The sequence below is a fragment of the Taudactylus pleione genome, unplaced genomic scaffold (assembly GCF_031769625.1).
Source record: "Taudactylus pleione unplaced genomic scaffold, aTauple2 ptg000512l, whole genome shotgun sequence".
NCBI classification, from domain to species: Eukaryota; Metazoa; Chordata; class Amphibia; order Anura; family Myobatrachidae; genus Taudactylus; species Taudactylus pleione.
The window spans coordinates 3,829,356-3,847,020 of NW_028284914.1; the positions used below are offsets into that span (position 1 = coordinate 3,829,356).

At 48.0% G+C, this 17,665-nt stretch overlaps 1 protein-coding gene across 1 annotated transcript in view; it reads right to left on the minus strand.

Moving 5' to 3' along the window:
- FGD5 (FYVE, RhoGEF and PH domain containing 5) overlaps positions 1 to 6,411 on the minus strand; it is a 210,243-nt gene extending 203,832 nt beyond the window's left edge. The window contains exon 1 of the mRNA XM_088450251.1: positions 6,351 to 6,411. The gene's annotated coding sequence lies outside the window, so the exon portion shown is untranslated. The remainder of the gene's footprint in view (positions 1 to 6,350) is intronic.
- Positions 6,412 to 17,665: the final 11,254 nt, after the last annotated feature.

Here is a 17,665-nt window from a genome sequence, read left to right on the forward strand (position 1 = left end):
ATTCTTGCACTTAATGTGGAATCTATGGGTTAGCGCACGTTACCTATAGGTTTACCGCACATGGAAATTGACTATTAATTGAATAGCTCTGGTCTAGAAACATTTAGTTAGTGCTAGTTAAACTTAATGAAGCAATAGATAGAAATATAGGAACTATGGCCCTCATTCAGACCCACTCGCGAGCGGCTGTCCGCTCGCAAGTGGGTCGATGGTCCCCACTGCGCATGCGCACGACGGAGGGAGCTCCATCATGCGCATGCGCGAGACACGACGAGCGAAGGACTTTCCTTCGCTCGGAGTGTCTCATCAAAGGGGGCGTGCTGTCGATGGTGACTGACAGCACGCCCCCTTTGGTGGGCGTGCCGGTGGCTTGCCTGCCAGACGTAGGCGTTCCCAAGGGAACGCCTACCGTCTGAAGCCGGCCCCACTGACATCACTAGTGATGTCAGTGGGAGTGATTTTGGCTCTGGTAGAGCCAAAATCACTCCTGGCCTTGCGGTTGAAAAACCCAACCGCAGGCTTTTGCTCGCAGTTTCGATGGTCGCGATGGTCAAGACCATCGCGACCATCATCCTGCACGCTCGTATATTCTGTGGGTGGTGACCCACAGCTATACGAGCATCCAGGAGGACGCTCCATATTAATGGAGGTGGGCCCTGATTCAGAGCGAGCGCGCTGGTCAGAGCGTCCGGCTCTGAATCAGGGCCTATATTTTACTGGATTCCACCATGCGAGGTTCCATCTAGTCCCACCGAGTATTGCGCAGAGAATCATTACAAGGGCAGCTCTCAAAAGGCGTAAACGCTAAGGAGACAAATTGCTGCATTAAAAACTTTATTCGCCTTTTTTCTTCTATTGAGTCAAAATCTTAAAGAAACTATTTTTGTGCCTTGTTCAAAAAGGTTGGTCTAACAGCTAGCATTACTCCCTCACACCCCTGAGGTCTTGAGTTCAAGTCCTAACCAAGATATGATCCGGGTGAAGCTTGTATATTACTGTTGACTAATATAATTTATTCTGAATGTTTTCATTTCCCTGGATGGACCATATTTTACATACCATAAACAAAGTAGCTTGTCATCCCAGCTTCCGCTTCTGATTAAACATCTATATTCGCTGAAACACGGTCCTTAGCATGTGTTTTACTGAGCTTTTATTAAAAATACTTTGTACTTATAGATAGGGCACACGGCCATTGCAGGGCTGTAACTAGCGGCACCATCGCTGCTCCCCGGCACGTGCATTCCCATTCCCAGGCCGCCCCACAGCCTGTACCGCTGCAGCAAAGCTCTAAAGCAGGACCACTGAAAAACATTGGTTATTAGCTTTCCTCATCTAAGAACTACACCAATAGTTGCCTAATGATTAGCTAAGCAACTGTGGTGGCTGACCACACCCCCTCTGGTAGATGACCACACCCCCTCTGGTAGATGACCACACCCCTTAAGCATGGGCCCCTAATACTGGTGGGCCTTTCATGCATCAGACTGACACTGGGCTATGGGTCCACTCTTTAGAAAGTTTGGTACATCTCCCCATACATTCCTACCCTCCCGGTTTTCGCGGGAGGCTCACGATTTTTTGGGTAAACCCCGCACCCCTGGAAGGGTAGGCACTTCTCCCGTATCCCGGCCACTACCTGGTGAAGTGGGCAGAATGGGGAGAATTTCTGCGGCGATCGCGGGTCCCCATATAAGGGGCGGGACGTAATTACGCAATTATTAATGAATTGCGTCATTTAGCCCTGTCCCCTATGTAAATTGCTCCAATCGCAGCTATTTACCGTGAAGGGGGTGTGGCTTAATGACGAAAATTGTCAGGCTCCACCCCCGTCACAACTCACTTGCTTCTCCTCCCTGGAAATCTCGGGAGGAGAAATTAAAGGTAGGCAACTATGGGGCATATCCAATTAGCCGCGGGGATTCACCCGCGGCTAATTGTCAGGCAAAAATCCTGTGACGCTGGGATTAGCTATTCAATGAAATAGTTTTTTCCCCACGTCATTAGAATGGAACTTCCGTGCGAGAACACACTGATTCCGCGAGAACTGCGGAATCAGTGTGTTATACCCTCTTGCGCGAGCCCGAACAGGGCAGCTTCACCTCGCACCTCACTGTCCGACAGCGGGGACTGGCACGCAGGGTCTCGGGGACAACCGCGTATAGAATCCCCGCTAATTTAATCCCGATCAGCGCTAATTGGATATGCCCCTATCCATCTCCCCCTATGGAGCCCATTTAATATTAATCACATTTGCAATGCAATTTGGGTGCAATATTACCGCCCATGATCACATTGCAGGATTAGATCATACCACCCGGACGTAACAAAGAGCACCCCCAGGGACAGGGGATCAGAAAGTCCCCGCGATGTGCTTGCAGTGAAGTGACCACGTCAGCGGTCTCTTCACGCGTGTGCCGCGGCCTACTGACCAAGCATGTGCCTGGCCATTGACGGGGGAGAGTTCCCATGGGACACTCTCCTGGTAATTTTTGCGAAGTTTAGCTGCTGCGGGAATGGAGAGATCGGGGCAGGTATCGGAGATATCTGCTGTGGTCCCTCTATCATACACTTGGGGGACACTAAATATTTGCGGTTATATTTATTGGTAAGTGGGCCTCTTAGTCACTGACTAAACCTTCCCATGAACACCTGTAGCTGTAGTGACATCTACAGGCTAAAGGAAGGAACTTCAGATATTAATAAAAGATGATAGCCACAAATAAAGACATTTCATTTCAAATATGTTTTATCTTATATAACATATGATACTTTGGTTCTAATTGTGATTTTTCCCGGTAACATGCACCTTACTACTAGGCTGGAGCAGGGTGTATTACATAGTCCCCGTGTACCTCGGCCGGACAGGATTTCCAGTCATACAACAGCTTCCTGCAGCTTTGTCCATACAGTACATGGCTCAGGAAATACATGAAGGATGGATTGCGCCTGTGGCCTCTCTCACCTCGTATAGCAGCAGGGTTTAGCAGATCTGCAGCTATTGATAATGGGCACCTGTCACTTACACGCAGTAGGAGGCGGCCATTTGTGGCCTATACCAACTTTCAGGGAGATATTGCCTATTTTGTCACTACAAACTAGTTGCATCAATGAGGCATGAGGCACTGACTTTTGTATCTTCCCAAACAGGGGCGGTTTAAGAGAGGAGGGTGCCCATGTGCATGCCCCTCCCTCGCCAGCGCATGCGTAGGATGGCATTGTTGCCATTTTACTGGTGATTTCTCTACTACGAATGTGCATCTATATGAGAGAATGGCCTTGGCTCCATTTTTCCGGTGGCTTCTGTGGTGTAGGCGGAAAGGTAAATATATTCCATGGGTGCAGGTTTTGCGGTGTGGGCCCTCCTTGACCCAGGGGCCCATGTGCAGCACACACCCTGAATCCATTTTAGATACCGCTGTGATCCCAGTGACTCCACTGTCTGCGGATGATGTGTTTGTTTCCCAGCATGCTTTGCCTATAAATCGCTCAGCATATGGGCACAACACAATATAGATAGGCTGCACCATTGTTGAGCTAGAAATTCATATGCATCTTATAATCTGACTGAGGGACTGATTCAGCAAGGAACACGCTAGCAGACGCACGCAGCTGGCCGCTGCGAGGATATGCTAATCAATGCATACGCACGGAGACAGCAGCATAAGATACAGACGCCCAGCCCTATATTACGCCGCCCATCTTCCTTTACTCACAGCCTGATCAGTACGCAAGATAGGGTAAAAACATCGGTAACATCGAGAACCATCGACCACATTTGCATAATAGTGGTTGACCAGAGCTCGTGCAGGATCTTGGCAACTTCCTGTGTGCACGGAGTCTCATCACTGCGTGCGGCACAGTAGTGGCTAATTTATGCACGCCCTAAAACGGCGCCTCAACGCACAGGCACTCCTGCATTCGCCCAACCATCCCCCGTCACCACCCACAAATGGCACTTCCTGTCAATCAATTTCGGAAGGGGTCTGTGTGAACGCTGCGCATAGTCTGCGTACGCTTACTCGACCGCTCTGGCTAGTTCGCGCACGTGCTGTTCGATGCATATGCATGCGCAATTGCGCAGTACAAAACCATTGACCAAGTGCATGTGGTCTCTCCTGTGCGTTGCTTGCTGAATCAGGCCCTATATGCAGTGTGAGAATAGAATACAGCATGAGAATAGAATACAGTGTAAGAACAGATTCTAGTGTGAGAATAGAATGCAGCATGAGAATAGAATGCAGTGTGAGAATAGAATGCAGTGTGAGAATAGAATGCAATGTAAGAACAGATTCTAGTGTGAGAATAGAATGCAGGGTGAGAATAGAATACAGTGTAAGGACAGAATCTAGTGTGAGAATAGAATGCAGTGTGAGAATAGAGTCTAGTGTGAGAATAGAATGCAGTGTGAGAATAGAATGCATTGTGGGAACAGATTCTAGTGTGAGAATAGAATGCAGTGTGAGAATCAAATGCAGTGTAAGAACAGATTCTAGTGTGAGAATAGAATGCAGTGTGAGTATAGATTCTAGTGTGAGAACAGAATGCAGTGTGAGAATAGAATGCAGCATGAGAATAGAATGCAGTGTGAGAATAGAATGCAGCATGAGAATAGAATACAGTGTAAGAACAGATTCTAGTGTGAGAATAGAATGCAGTGTGGGAATAGAATACAGTGTAAGAACAGATTCTAGTGTGAGAATAGAATGCAGTGTGAGAATAGAATGCAGTGTAAGAACAGATTCTAGTGTGAGAATAGAATGCAGTGTGAGAATAGAATACAGTGTAAGAACAGATTCTAGTGTGAGAATAGAATGCAGTGTGAGAATAGATTCTAGTGTGAGAATAGAATGCAGTGTGAGAACAGAATGCAGCATGAGAATAGAATACAGTGTAAGAACAGATTCTAGTGTGAGAATAGAATGCAGTGTGGGAATAGAATGCAGCATGAGAATAGAATACAGTGTAAGAATAGAATGCAGTGTGAGAATAGAATGCAGCATGAGAATAGAATGCAGTGTGAGAATAGAATGCAGCGTGAGAATAGAATGCAGCGTGAGAATAGAATGCAGCGTGAGAATAGAATGCAGCATGAGAATAGAATGCAGTGTGAGAATAGAATGCAGCATGAGAATAGAATGCAGCGTGAGAATAGAATGCAGTGTGAGAATAGAATGCAGTGTGAGAATAGAATGCAGCATGAGAATAGAAAGCAGTGTGAGAATAGAATGCAGCATGATAATAGAATACAGTGTAAGAATAGAATGCAGTGTGAGAATAGAATGCAGCATGAGAATAGAATGCAGTGTGAGAATAGAATGCAGCATGAGAATAGAATGCAGCATGAGAATAGAATGCAGTGTGAGAAAAGAATGCAGTGTGAGAATAGAATGCAGCATGAGAATAGAATACAGTGTAAGAACAGATTCTAGTGTGAGAATAGAATGCAGTGTGAGAATAGAATGCAGTGTGAGAATAGAATGCAGTATGAGAATAGAATACAGTGTAGTGTAAGAATAGATTCTAGTGTGTGAATAGAATGCAGTGTGAGAATAGAATGCAGCATGCGAATAGAATACAGTGTAAGAACAGATTCTAGTGTGAGAATAGAATGCAGTGTGAGAATAGAATGCAGTGTGAGAATATATTCTAGTGTGAGAATAGAACCCATGTAGGAGGGGCAGAGGTGGGCGGAGATGTGGATAATGTGGGTGGAGCTACAGCAGGGGAGGGGCATCAATTGTTGCATAAACCAATTGTCACGACCCTGTCTAGTTGTCACCTTTTGCCTTGAGACTTACCCCTGTCAGCTTTCCCATGGATCTGTGTGTGTAATTTGCCTGGAGGATTTGCTCTGATTATTGCACCTGGCCTCTCCTCTGTCTGTGAGCACTGCTAGCCCTGATTGGAATCACAGGTGTGGTTCTGATTCTCAGAGCTGCAGAGATGTATACTCCCTCTGCATGTTGTGCCTTCCACCACTCAGAATGCTACTACCAGGCCACCTGTCCGTATCCACCAATTGATGCCAGACCCATGGTATATATATCCTCTCCTGATAGCATTCTGGGCCTGAACATCTCGTCTTCCCGTGGTGAATGGTTCATGCTGTTTCTGCATTCAAGTCTGTCCCTGAATCCTGCTACAGCAATCCCTGGCGCTATCCAGAAAACCTGTTTCAGCTGTACCTGGCAATCCAGTAAATCTGCTGGCAGCAACCCCCGGTGCTTCCAGAAAACCTATTACAGCCAAACCTGGCAATCCAGTAAGCCTGCTGACAGCAACCTCTGGTGCATCCTGAAAACCTGCTACAGTAATACCTGGCATCCAGACGTCCTGTTACAGCATACCTGGCCTGTGCTCTGCTGTTAGTCCTACCCCTGGTTGGTCCCTGGCACTCTGTAAACCTGCATCGTGTCACCCTGCCTTGCTTCCTGCTGTGGATCAACTCCTGCCCCTTTTACCTACCTACTCCCCTCCCTGAACCTAAAATTCCCAAACCTACCCAATCGTTCCTGAAACCTGTTATTTCCAATTATCCTGTCCAGCCTGCAAATTCCCAAACCTACCCAATCCTTCCTGAAACCTGTTATTTCCAATTATCCTGTCCAGCCTGCAAATTCCCAAACCTACCCAATCCTTCCTGAAACCTGTTATTTCCAATTATCCTGTCCAGCCTGCACCTGAGTTCTAGCCTTTGTCATAGTAATTCCAGATTACCCTGTTTAGCCCTCATCTCAGCATTACCTGACTACCCTTCAGCCATTGTTATATTCCAGTCCTGAGTCAAGTTCCAAGCTCATCAGTTCAGTCCACGTTGCTCCAGTCCAGAATCAAGTTCCAAGATCATCAGTTCAGTCCACGTTGTTCCAGTCCAGAGTCAAGTTCCAAGATCATCAGTTCAGTCCACGTTGTTCCAGTCCAGAGTCAAGTTCTCAGTTCTTCAGTTCAATTCAACAAGTCTTCCTGCCGGTCCCAGTCCGGTCCCTCCAGTTATTGTCATTTATCATCAAAGGCAGTTTTCACTGCTACCCAAGTCTTGTAAATAGAGCTATTTACATTCTCTGTGATTCCAGTCATGCCGGCCTCCGTTGAAACCCGATCATCACCTGAGACAGGTAACTCGCAGACACCAATCATGACACCAATATAGAAAAAAATTCAAAGTTTGGGCTGTGGGGGTAGATATTATTATAATATGTGAATCATATAATGTGTGTCTCCCCAGTCAAACCCACACTGTCTCCCCAACCAACACTACTGTCTCTCCCCAGGCAGCCCCACAGTCTCTCCCCAGGCAGCCCCACTGTGTCTCCCAAGGTAGCCCCACTGTTTCTCCAGCCAGCCCTACTGTGTCTCCACAACCATCCCCTGTGTGTCCCTCAATGCAGCAACAGTGTGTCTCTCCAGGTAGCCTCACTGTATCTCCCCAGGTAGCCCCACTGTGTCACCATAGCCAGCCCCAGTATGTCACCCCAGCCAGTCCCAGTGTGTCACCCCAGCCAGTCCCAGTGTGTCACCCCAGCCAGTCCCAGTGTGTCACCCCAGCCAGTCCCAGTGTGTCACCCCAGCCAACCCCAGTGTGTCACCCCACCCAGCCCCAGTGTGTCTCTCCAGGCAGCCTCAGTGTCTCTCCAGGGAGCCCCAGTGTGTTTCCCCAGCCAACCTGCAGTGGCTTACCTAAGCCATGGTCTTTCTTATCCTGTTCACATTATGGCTCCTCGGCTCGAGTCCTCTGTCTCTCTGGTGCATGCGGTGTGACGTTGTGATAGCACACCGCAAGTAAAGAGCAACAACTTTATTGCACAGTGCACACCGGGAGCATTGGGTGCAGGCAGGCTGCGGCAGTATGGATTTGGTGCCAGCCACAAGCTGGTTGCAGCTTGTAGACCGGCAACCATGGAGACTGGGCACAGTGGCAACAGTTTGTATTTGCCACAAGTCATGAGCCAATCACAGCTCGCGGACTGGAAGCCAACCTGCTGATTGGCTGCTGATCGGCAAGCTGCGATTGGCTCACGGCCGGTTCCAAATACAAAATACTGCAGCTATGTCCAGTCTCCATGGTTGCCGGTCCACAAGCTGAACCAGCTTGTGGCCATGGTGCCAAATCCATACTGCTACAGCATGCCACCCAATGTTCCCTGCTGACAGGCAGCTCCGGAACGCTATTCCTGAAGATGCAATTTTTCAAAAAAGCTTCAGGAAATACGGAGAATTCCCCCTGAAAAATAGCTCTGGTGGTCGCAATGTGCGCAGTCAGAGGGTAGGATGTACTATCACTAAAATGCAAGTCAAACCTACAAAAATTGCAATTTTCCCATATCAGTGGCGTAAGTTCATCCCAGACGCCCGGAGGCAAGATATAATTTGGTGCCCCCCTGTCACAGCAGCTGCCACTGTAATGCAGACAGGCTATAGATAGACAAAGGCAGCCGCGGATGGTCTGACATGGCGCTCTCCAGTAGTGTATGGTGGCTTCTCAGGTGCCGGGAAGGGGTCCCATGTATTGGGTGGCTGTGAGAGTACATTCTGGGTACATAGTTACAGCCCTAAGTGGGGTGAATATGTTGTGGACAATGGAGGAAGTGCCCCTTCAGAGCTGGAGCCCGGCGGCAGGCGCCTCCATTGTCTCGCATAGTTCTGCCCCTGTCATATATATATCAAGCTCCGGAAAGCAGAACTTTCCGGAGTTTGCACCTGAAAGGCTAATAGAAGCCTATGAGTTTCTTTTCGGAGCATTCTCAGAGAGGAATACAATAGGAAGACAGCCGCACATGCGCAGAAGGACTCCTGGGTCATAAACCTGGAGGTCCTCATACTGCAAATGACAACTATCGGTAGAGCTGTCCTTTGTGATTTTAATTGCATTTCATGTATATAGCGTTAATAAACGCCGCTATGCATGCAGTGAGTGGCGGGATGTATTGCATTACAAAATGCTTGATACATCCAGCCCAGAATCACAATGGCTTTCCTTGGGGGAAAAAAGCGCACTTGATGGGCGCTGTGAACCCCTCAGCCCAGTGCACAGCCAGTGGGGGGGCGCGATCAGTGTGATCGCTCCCCCCACAGGCATAGGAGACAGCCGTGGCTGCTGCTTAGCAACCGCGAGCAGTCTCCCAGTGCAGCCCAGCACACAGCAGCGTGTGCTGGGCTGCTGTGATGTAAGAGGGGAGGGGGGAGGTGCCCGATCTGGGCCCCCGCCGGGTCCCTCCAGCAAACATTTTTGGCCACACGCACCTTCTGTGCACAGGGAGTTTCCTTTCCGCACTAGGTGTCACCGACCCCAGTGATGCCATTGCACTGGTCATCTCTAGGCTGGACTACTGTAACCTCCTCTTATCTGGCCTCCCTGTTTCCCACATCTATCTACCCCAATCTCTCCTCATTGCTGCTGCCCGGCTCATCTTCCTCTCCAAACACACCACGTCTGCCTTCCCTCTCCTACAAACCCTACATTGCCTCCCCTTCCCCTTCAGAACTCAATTCAAACTTCTAAAGCTGCATACACACGTAAAGATTTTCTGTCCAGCCATCCAACTAGTTGATTGGTTGGAATGAAAATCTAGTAAGGGATGAAAGCAAATGACAATCAGCAATTTGCTCCCAAACGCCGGAAAATGGACAAAAAACTGTTGTTTGAACAAATTGTTTAGATCAAACATTTAATAAACTTGTCCGACGACTATTTTCATCTGTTTTCTGGCATTTAGGAGCAAATTGCTGATCATCAGTTACTCCCATACGTTACCAGATTTTCATTCCAACCAATCAACTAGTTGGATGGTTGGACAGAAAAGGCAGCTTTACACTCGCAAACAAATATATTAATCTTTTTCCATTTACATCTCTTACATTATCTCCCTTCACATTCCCGGCCAACTACTTCGCTCCTCTCCTCCCAACTGTTTACAGCCTCCAATATTCCCCCCCCCCCCCTCCAAGATTTTGCCTATGCTGCTCGCTACCTCTGGCGCTCTCTCCTGCTCCCTATCAGACTCTCCCCTTCTCCACAAATCTTCAAATGGGCTCTAAAGACCCACTACTTTGTCAAAGCCTTCCAGCTCTCATTCTAACCCATCCCTGTCTGTAAGCCACTCCCCTTTAGACTGTAAGCTCTCACGAGCAGGGCCCTCTTCCTCCATTTGCTTTTCCCTCCCTCACCTCCTCCCCACTGCCAACAATGGCACCCAACTCTTGGGTACTATGGCCCTGATTTAGAGGCGCTCGCAAAAAGCGAGCGTTCGCTCTGAATCAGGGCGGCCGCTTTTTTTTTTTTAAAAAAACGGCCTCCTGGCTGCTCACTAAGCTGTGGGTGACCACCCACAGCTTTTGCGTGCGGCCAGGTGATTTTCGCGATTATCGCGATCATCGGGCTTGCGACGAGACCCTTGTGGCAGGGTCTCATCTGCCGCAAGCCCCAGTGAGCTTCCTGCTCTAATAGAGCAGGAAGCTCACAACTCACATCACGAGTGATGTCAGCAGGGCCGCCCACAAACGGATGGCGTTCCTTCAGGAACGCCTCCGTTTGTCCAGCCACCCCCCCTCCCCACCTACATCGACAGCCGCCCCGTAGCGAGCCCCGGAGCGAGTGAATTTCTCACTCACTACGGGGCTTGCGCGGCACATGTGCAGTGCCCCACCATCGACCCGCTTGCGAGCGCATAGCGCTTGCGAACGGGTCTGAATGAGGCCCTATGACTGCTAATACAGCAATGTTTATAAACCTTGTTCATATCCAGCAAAGTTCTGTACTGTAAGTCACTTTTTCTCTTGTTTTATTCATATTGTTTATGTTCATGTACCTTGTAAGGTGCTGCGGACCCCTTGTGGGGCTATATAAATAAAGGATAATAATAGTATGTGTGGTAGCTCACACCCCTCTGTTGTTACTCTACTATATTTGTATACCCTTAATGGATCACTAATTGTTTATTGTATCATAGGTGGGTATTTATTAAGACACCACTACTACCCTGGTTTATCGCAGAGATAAACCGTCTTTTTTTTGGCTCTTTATCAATTTATGCGTTTTATATATAAGTTCACCTGGTCAGCCGGACACTAAGGGCCTGATTCAGACCCGCTCGCGAGCATCGGAGCGAGGGAGAACTCACTCAGGGCTCGCAGCAAAACGGGGCGGCTGTCAATGTTGATCGACAGCTCGCCCCGTTTTGTAGGCGGGTCGGAGGGGTGGCCGGCCAAACGGAGGCGTTCCCGAAGGAACGCCTGCCGTTCGGGGGCGGCCCTACTGACATCACACGTGATGTCAGTAGTGAACTTCCTGCTCTATTAGAGCAGGAAGTTCACTGGGGCTTGCGGTGGATGAGACTCTACCACAAGGGTCTTGTCGCAAGCCCGATGGTCACCCACAGCTTAGCGAGCGGCCTGGAGGCCGGGAAAAAAAAGAATGTCCGGCTCTGAATCAGGGCCAAAGAGCAGTCTGCCTACCAGGCCAGTACCTATCTATCAGTACAGCACATAGTCCAAAGACACAACAGCGATGCGATTCACGTACAACGCCGAATCACCACCATTGTTCACTATTTATTGATACATCAAAATTTGGATTGGACGGTAACTCATTCAATAAATTTAGTTCCCAGAAGTATGAGGCTCGCTTCATCAGATGTGGAAACTAAAGTGAGGCGGAGATTAACCATTACATGGAATACATAAAACTACCATCTGCCTGACAGACCCAGGTAATCTTATAGGACAATACTACGCCAATGTTCAGCAACATCATGTCTGGAGCATTATAATAAAATAGCATGCAACACTGTGCAGGGCTGTAACTAGGGTAGTACGTCCTGTGCATTGGCGTATCTATAATGGGTGCAGCGTGTCCGGGGCACACGGGCCCCCGAGTCCAGGGGGGCCCCGCACCGCAGACTATTACCGCACCCATATTATTTTAAACTTTCCTGTCCGTGGTCCCGCGGCGGGTGTCAGCGCTGCTCAGAACACCGGAAAATGGCCACCGAGGCCATTTTTCCGGTGTTCTGTGCATGCGCAGTAGACTCCGGGCACACTCTAGTACCCGGAGTCTACTAATGCTTCGGTGGCTGGCCAGCCGCGCCAGTCGGCTGCTGGCCACCGGGAAGAGAGGAGGGGGCCCCGCACGGGGAGTGCACACGGGCCCCCTCCTCCCTTAAGACGCCCCTGGACCTGTGTCATCGCACAGGGCACCGCCGGGCAGGGGGCACTGTTTGGGCCCGTCAATTTTCTGTTTATTATCATTCTCACTTGTAGCTTCCTCTTCTTTTATCCCCAACATCTCCTGGCCTCCCCTATCTCTTCCCTGGCCCTTCCCCATGAGGCCATGGCCCTCTCTCAGGTGCACTATATTATGTCCCTATTTATCCCCAGCATCTCCTGGCCTCCCCTATCTCTTCCCTGGCCCTTCCCCATGAGGCCATGGCCCTCTCTCAGGTGCACTATATTATGTCCCTATTTATCCCCAGCATCTCCTGGTCTCCCCTATCTCTTCCCTGGCCCTTCCCCATGAGGCCATGGCCCTCTCTCAGGTGCACTATATTATGTCCCTATTTATCCCCAGCATCTCCTGGCCTCCCCTATCTCTTCCCTGGCCCTTCCCCATAAGGCCATGGCCCTTTTTTTGGGTGTATTATCTCCCTATCTAAAAAAATGGCACAGGTCACCAAAAAGTCTAGTTACGGCTCTGACACTGTGTATATATTCCAAACACAATAACTATGTGCTCCCTTACTAATCTGTGCCGTGGTCATTGCTAACCTCCGTCTCGCCCTGATTTAACGCTCTTTTCTGGCACTGGTAAGAGATAGATTAGAAGAAGCCTCTAAACGGCAGTAGCTGACATTTACGAGGGTCTGCTCAGGGTCCCCCATGTCATTATGATGTGAGGAATTTTATCTTTTCTTTTACTAAATATATGCAGACTTTTATGTGTATGAGTAATTTATGTATGTAGTACGCCGTAGGTGAGCGACGCCCACTGACCTGCAGCTGCGTATAAATGACCCACTGGTGCCTGCAACAAATATTATAATAAATGATTGACAGTATTTTTAAGTGTTATTATGGTAAAAAAGGCCTCAGAGAACAATATACGTTGCTCAAGTTTTATTTTTTTGGGAATTTTTATTTACATCTTTTTATTTTTTTTCATTATTTTCTTTTTTTCATTTGCTTGTTATTATTGTAATTATTATTATTATTGTTATTATTATAATTGTATTTGTTCATTCTCATTAATATATTCATATTATTGTAATTATTATTATTGTAATTATTATTATTATAATTTTATTTGTTCATTCTCATTTATATGTTCATATTATTATTATTGTTATTATTATTATTGTAATTATTAATTATTGTAATTTTATTTGTTCATTCTCATTTATATGTTCATATAATATTGTAATTTTATTTGTTCATTCTTATTGTTACTTTTTATATCAGCAGTCTGCATCTGCGCTGCGCCATGTAGTCACACCTCGGGCCTGATTCACGTGTAGTGATCTTTCTACTGAGACGCTCAAGGCAGCGGTGCTAACCCGTCGCAAATGAGTCTTTAGACGCACCATTGGTAGCAACATCGCCACTTGCACCAGCCTTATGGCAGGTGCAATTTCCCCGTCTCAACTTGGTGTCCGCGGTCAGTGCCACTACATCATTAGATTTAGCCGCTGTCAGCGTCAAGCCTCCATCCGCCTAACCACCCACCGTTTCCTCCCAGGTGCGCCCCCATGGAATCCATGGATCTTGTGCCTAAATTCGATCTGCGTCTAGTGGTGGTGACCATTGGTGTGCTTGTGCAGCGCATGCAGAGTAATTCTGACAATGGAAAACTGCCTGCATATCGGAATTGACCATTAATGTCTAAATCAGGTCCCTTGATAGAGGAGACGCTACTCTCCAACTGTGAAATGGGCAAACGCACAGGGTGGATCTGTCTGGTGGGAATGCCCTGGGCGTATAGCAGATTTAGGGGTCTATTTACTAAGCAGTGTCAGGAGAAAGAGTGAAAAGTGATAAGAAAGTGATAAGGTGCCAGCCAATCAGCTCCCAACTGTCATCTCACAGGCTGTGTTTGAAAAATGACAGTTGGGAGCTGATTGGCTGGCACCTTATCACTTTCTTATCACTTTTCACTCTGTCTCCTAACACTGCTTAGTAAATAGACCCCTTGGAAGGGACGCCTGCATCTGATTCTGTTTCTCTTGCACACAGCCTGGGATATGTGTAAGTGCCAATACTAACCATGTTGGTTGCAGTTGCAGATGGGTGAACAGTGGGCGGCATGACCATACTCATGAAGATGGATAGATACTCATACTGATGATGAGTATTCACATTAGCAGAAGGTAGTATATCCAGCTGCCGCTCACTAACACGTTCGCAGTCGCTTTTTTGCGTACGACTTATCTATACTTACAGAGAATTTGCTCTCATAATGTTATCTTACTAAATAAAACATATAATAGATGTTTATACTGTATAGTTTTTATTTAATAGTTTATAAAGGTTGTTCAACGGTTAGGCTGGCAGGGCTATTGCCTGGGGCGCTGCGGCTTATGGGCGCAGCTGCAGTCACCCCACCAATGCCGCCACTGCCCAGCCAGCGCCGTCACCGTTAATGATTGCTGTCTGCCAACAGCTGCTGGGCCTTATTGCCCAGCGCCTATTGGCTGGCCGCCACTGGCGTAACTACCGTAGGTGCAGGGGGTGCGGCTGCTATGGTGCCAAGCCTGCCGTGGTTGCATCCACCAGCAGTGTGCTGCGCAGGGCAGGCACTCCTCCTCTCTCGGTTGGCTCAGCCTCTCCTCATTGAATGATACTGGGAGGAGGAAGCGTGGCCGCCTCCTCCAAGCATCAGTCAGTGAGGAGAGATGGAGCCGACCGAGAGAGGAAGAGTGCCTGCCCTGCGCAGCACGTGCTGAAGGAGGATGCTGCTTGAGGAGAGGGGAGGGGTGTAGTGCAGGGGGGGAGCAAAGGTCGGGGACCAAGGGGGGAGGACCAGGGACCAAGGGGGGGCGGGTACCGAGACGGGTCCATGAACATTTTGCTATGTGGCCCCCCTAGGTCTAGTTATGCCCCTGCCGTCAGCAGTCACAAAACGGTGCCCAAGGTGCCTCTCCATAGAGGAGGAGCTGGCAGTCCGTCCAAGAAGAAGGTAAGTTAAAGGGTCTGGGAAAGAGGGTTGGAGTGACAGAGGGCAGGAGGTTGGAGTGACAGGAATAGAGAGCACTCACCAGGGACTTTTATAATCAGACTTTATTCTACAAAAGTGGTATAACACCATAATACAGTTGACGTTTGGCAACAACCAGGTTTTCTTTGTTTTTTTCATAAGGGGGGCACCAAAGGGACATTTCACCCAGGGCTCTACTTGGTCTAGAACCGCAGTGGCAAACGCAGGATTTCTAGAGGGGGGTTTCCAAATGCTTGATTTTAGAGCGAGTGTGGCCAGTCCATGAAGAGGGCAGAATTAGTACTTAAACAGCTTTAATATGCATCATAAAAAGTATATTGTGTGACATAATTCCAGCATATAGAGGGCCAGCGATTACAATAAGCCATTATATGCAGCAGTAGGGCCATCCTGCCTGAGCTGAATGTATTTATGTTAGATGCAGGCACCATTCCAGAGTATTAGAGCAAGTCCGGGAGTCTGGGAGCAACCTAGCACTGTCCTGGACATATATGTACATATTGAGCTCTATAGCAGTGCATCCCTAACAGTGCATGTTTTCCATATCTCCTAGTCGGTGCACAGGTTATTTATCACTGGCTGATACATGTTAAAAGATCCACAGATGGTGCTAATTATTTCATTTGTGATACTGAGAATAAAATGCAGCACTAGTAACAATCTATCATATTACTATTTCTATTGTGGTCATGGTGTGGGCTGGGGAGGGGGGTTTCCAGGCAGATGGAAACCCCCCCTGCGTTTGCCTATGAACCGTCCTTTCAATACCGTGCATGGAATTATAAATTGTAATTGATATAAATGATGATTATAGTTACTTTAAGAGCGATCATCTAATTAGGCACAGATAACTGCAGCTGAGGAATAAGTGGGAAAAGCTGAGGATCGCCTGGTGTCACAGGGGAAAAGGCTTGTGCCGGGCGATGGTCCTAGGATAGTCTATCAGGAAATATATCTTCTCTCCAGACAGAGAAAATGCCGAATGTAGAATGGAGTCTTATAACCTGAAGGGGAAAGAACTGCGCTAATTACTTAGGAAGGAGGAAAAGCAGAGTAATCAATCAGAATGAGCAGATTATTATGGGCATACCGCGTAACACTGGGGTCATAGCATGGGCACGACAAATCTTCCTGAAGATGAACAGTCAGCAAACATTAATTATATGTTGCACAAAGTGTCTCTATTGTGAATTGTCCCAAAATGACTGAGGGGCCTATTCATTAAACCTAAAAATTTGATGGAGATAATTAGGTTTAGAACTGGCATGGAGTTCTACCTAATTATAGGTGGAATTCATCATTCCTCCTCTCCATAAGTATCTATTCCGAAAAGCTGTCATTTTTGCGATGACAGCTTTTCGGGAAATAGATACTTTTCCTGCCTACACTACCTTATCGCATCTGGAAACAGTGCTGCGCATGCGCTGTTACATCTGTAAAACCAGCGCATGCGCAGCACTGCCTACAGATGCTGTAAGTTTGTGTACCCCCCCTTCCCCCTCCGCTCACCTCCCCCCCCCCGACTTACCTGTCCGCGCAGCAGCCTCCGGCTCCGTCCTGCTGGTCTGTCATGTGGTTTCCCAGCAGACCACATGACAGACTAGAAAAAAATAAATACTTTTTTTTTTTCTTTTTCTAAACTTTTTTGTGCTCTGCTGGGGAGCACACATGTCCGACCAGCCTCCGGAGCCTGAGGACGGAGCAGAGCGCCGGAGGGACTCGTCGGGGGACCTGCACACGCGGATACAGGTAAGTCGATTCTGCTATTCGCCACCTCACAGTCGCAAATAGTAACTGCATCGAATTCCGAAAATTCATAATTTTCGGAATTTGATGAATACCACAATTTCCACATCCCCATACTACTGTACTAATGTACCCATACTAATGTACTAATGTATGGGGAGTGTGGAAATTAACGCAGGGGACTTAGCAAGGAGATATCTGTGATATCTCCTGTGCTAAGTGGCTACATGAATGCCAAAATAACGTTATTTAAGGAAAATGTCCTTAAAAACGTTATTTTAGTGTTGATGAATAGGCCCCTGAGGCTTATATGTAACTTCTGCAGCGGTAACAAGGACACTGATCAGCAAACAGTGGGCCTGATTCACAAACGGCTGCAACTGCGATTAAGCATGCAATCGGTCGATTGTTGCGTTCTGGCCATGCGTATGCAGGGCACGAAAACACGCCACTGCGATTGGGATGGCAATCCCATCTCAGAGTGATTGACAGGAAATACAGTTTGGGGGTGGTGGCGGGTGTGGTTGGCGACAGGCGTGCCAGTGCATTTGAATGCTGTTACAGGGGCGTGCATAAATTAGCCGCTGCAATGCCCTACACAGCTTGGGCTCTCACTGCGCGTGATGACGTTAGCAATTCCCGAGTAAGGTCAGAGCTTGTGCAAGTGTGTGTGCGGCTGCGATGGTACTCACTGTTACCGATGGTTTTGCAGTC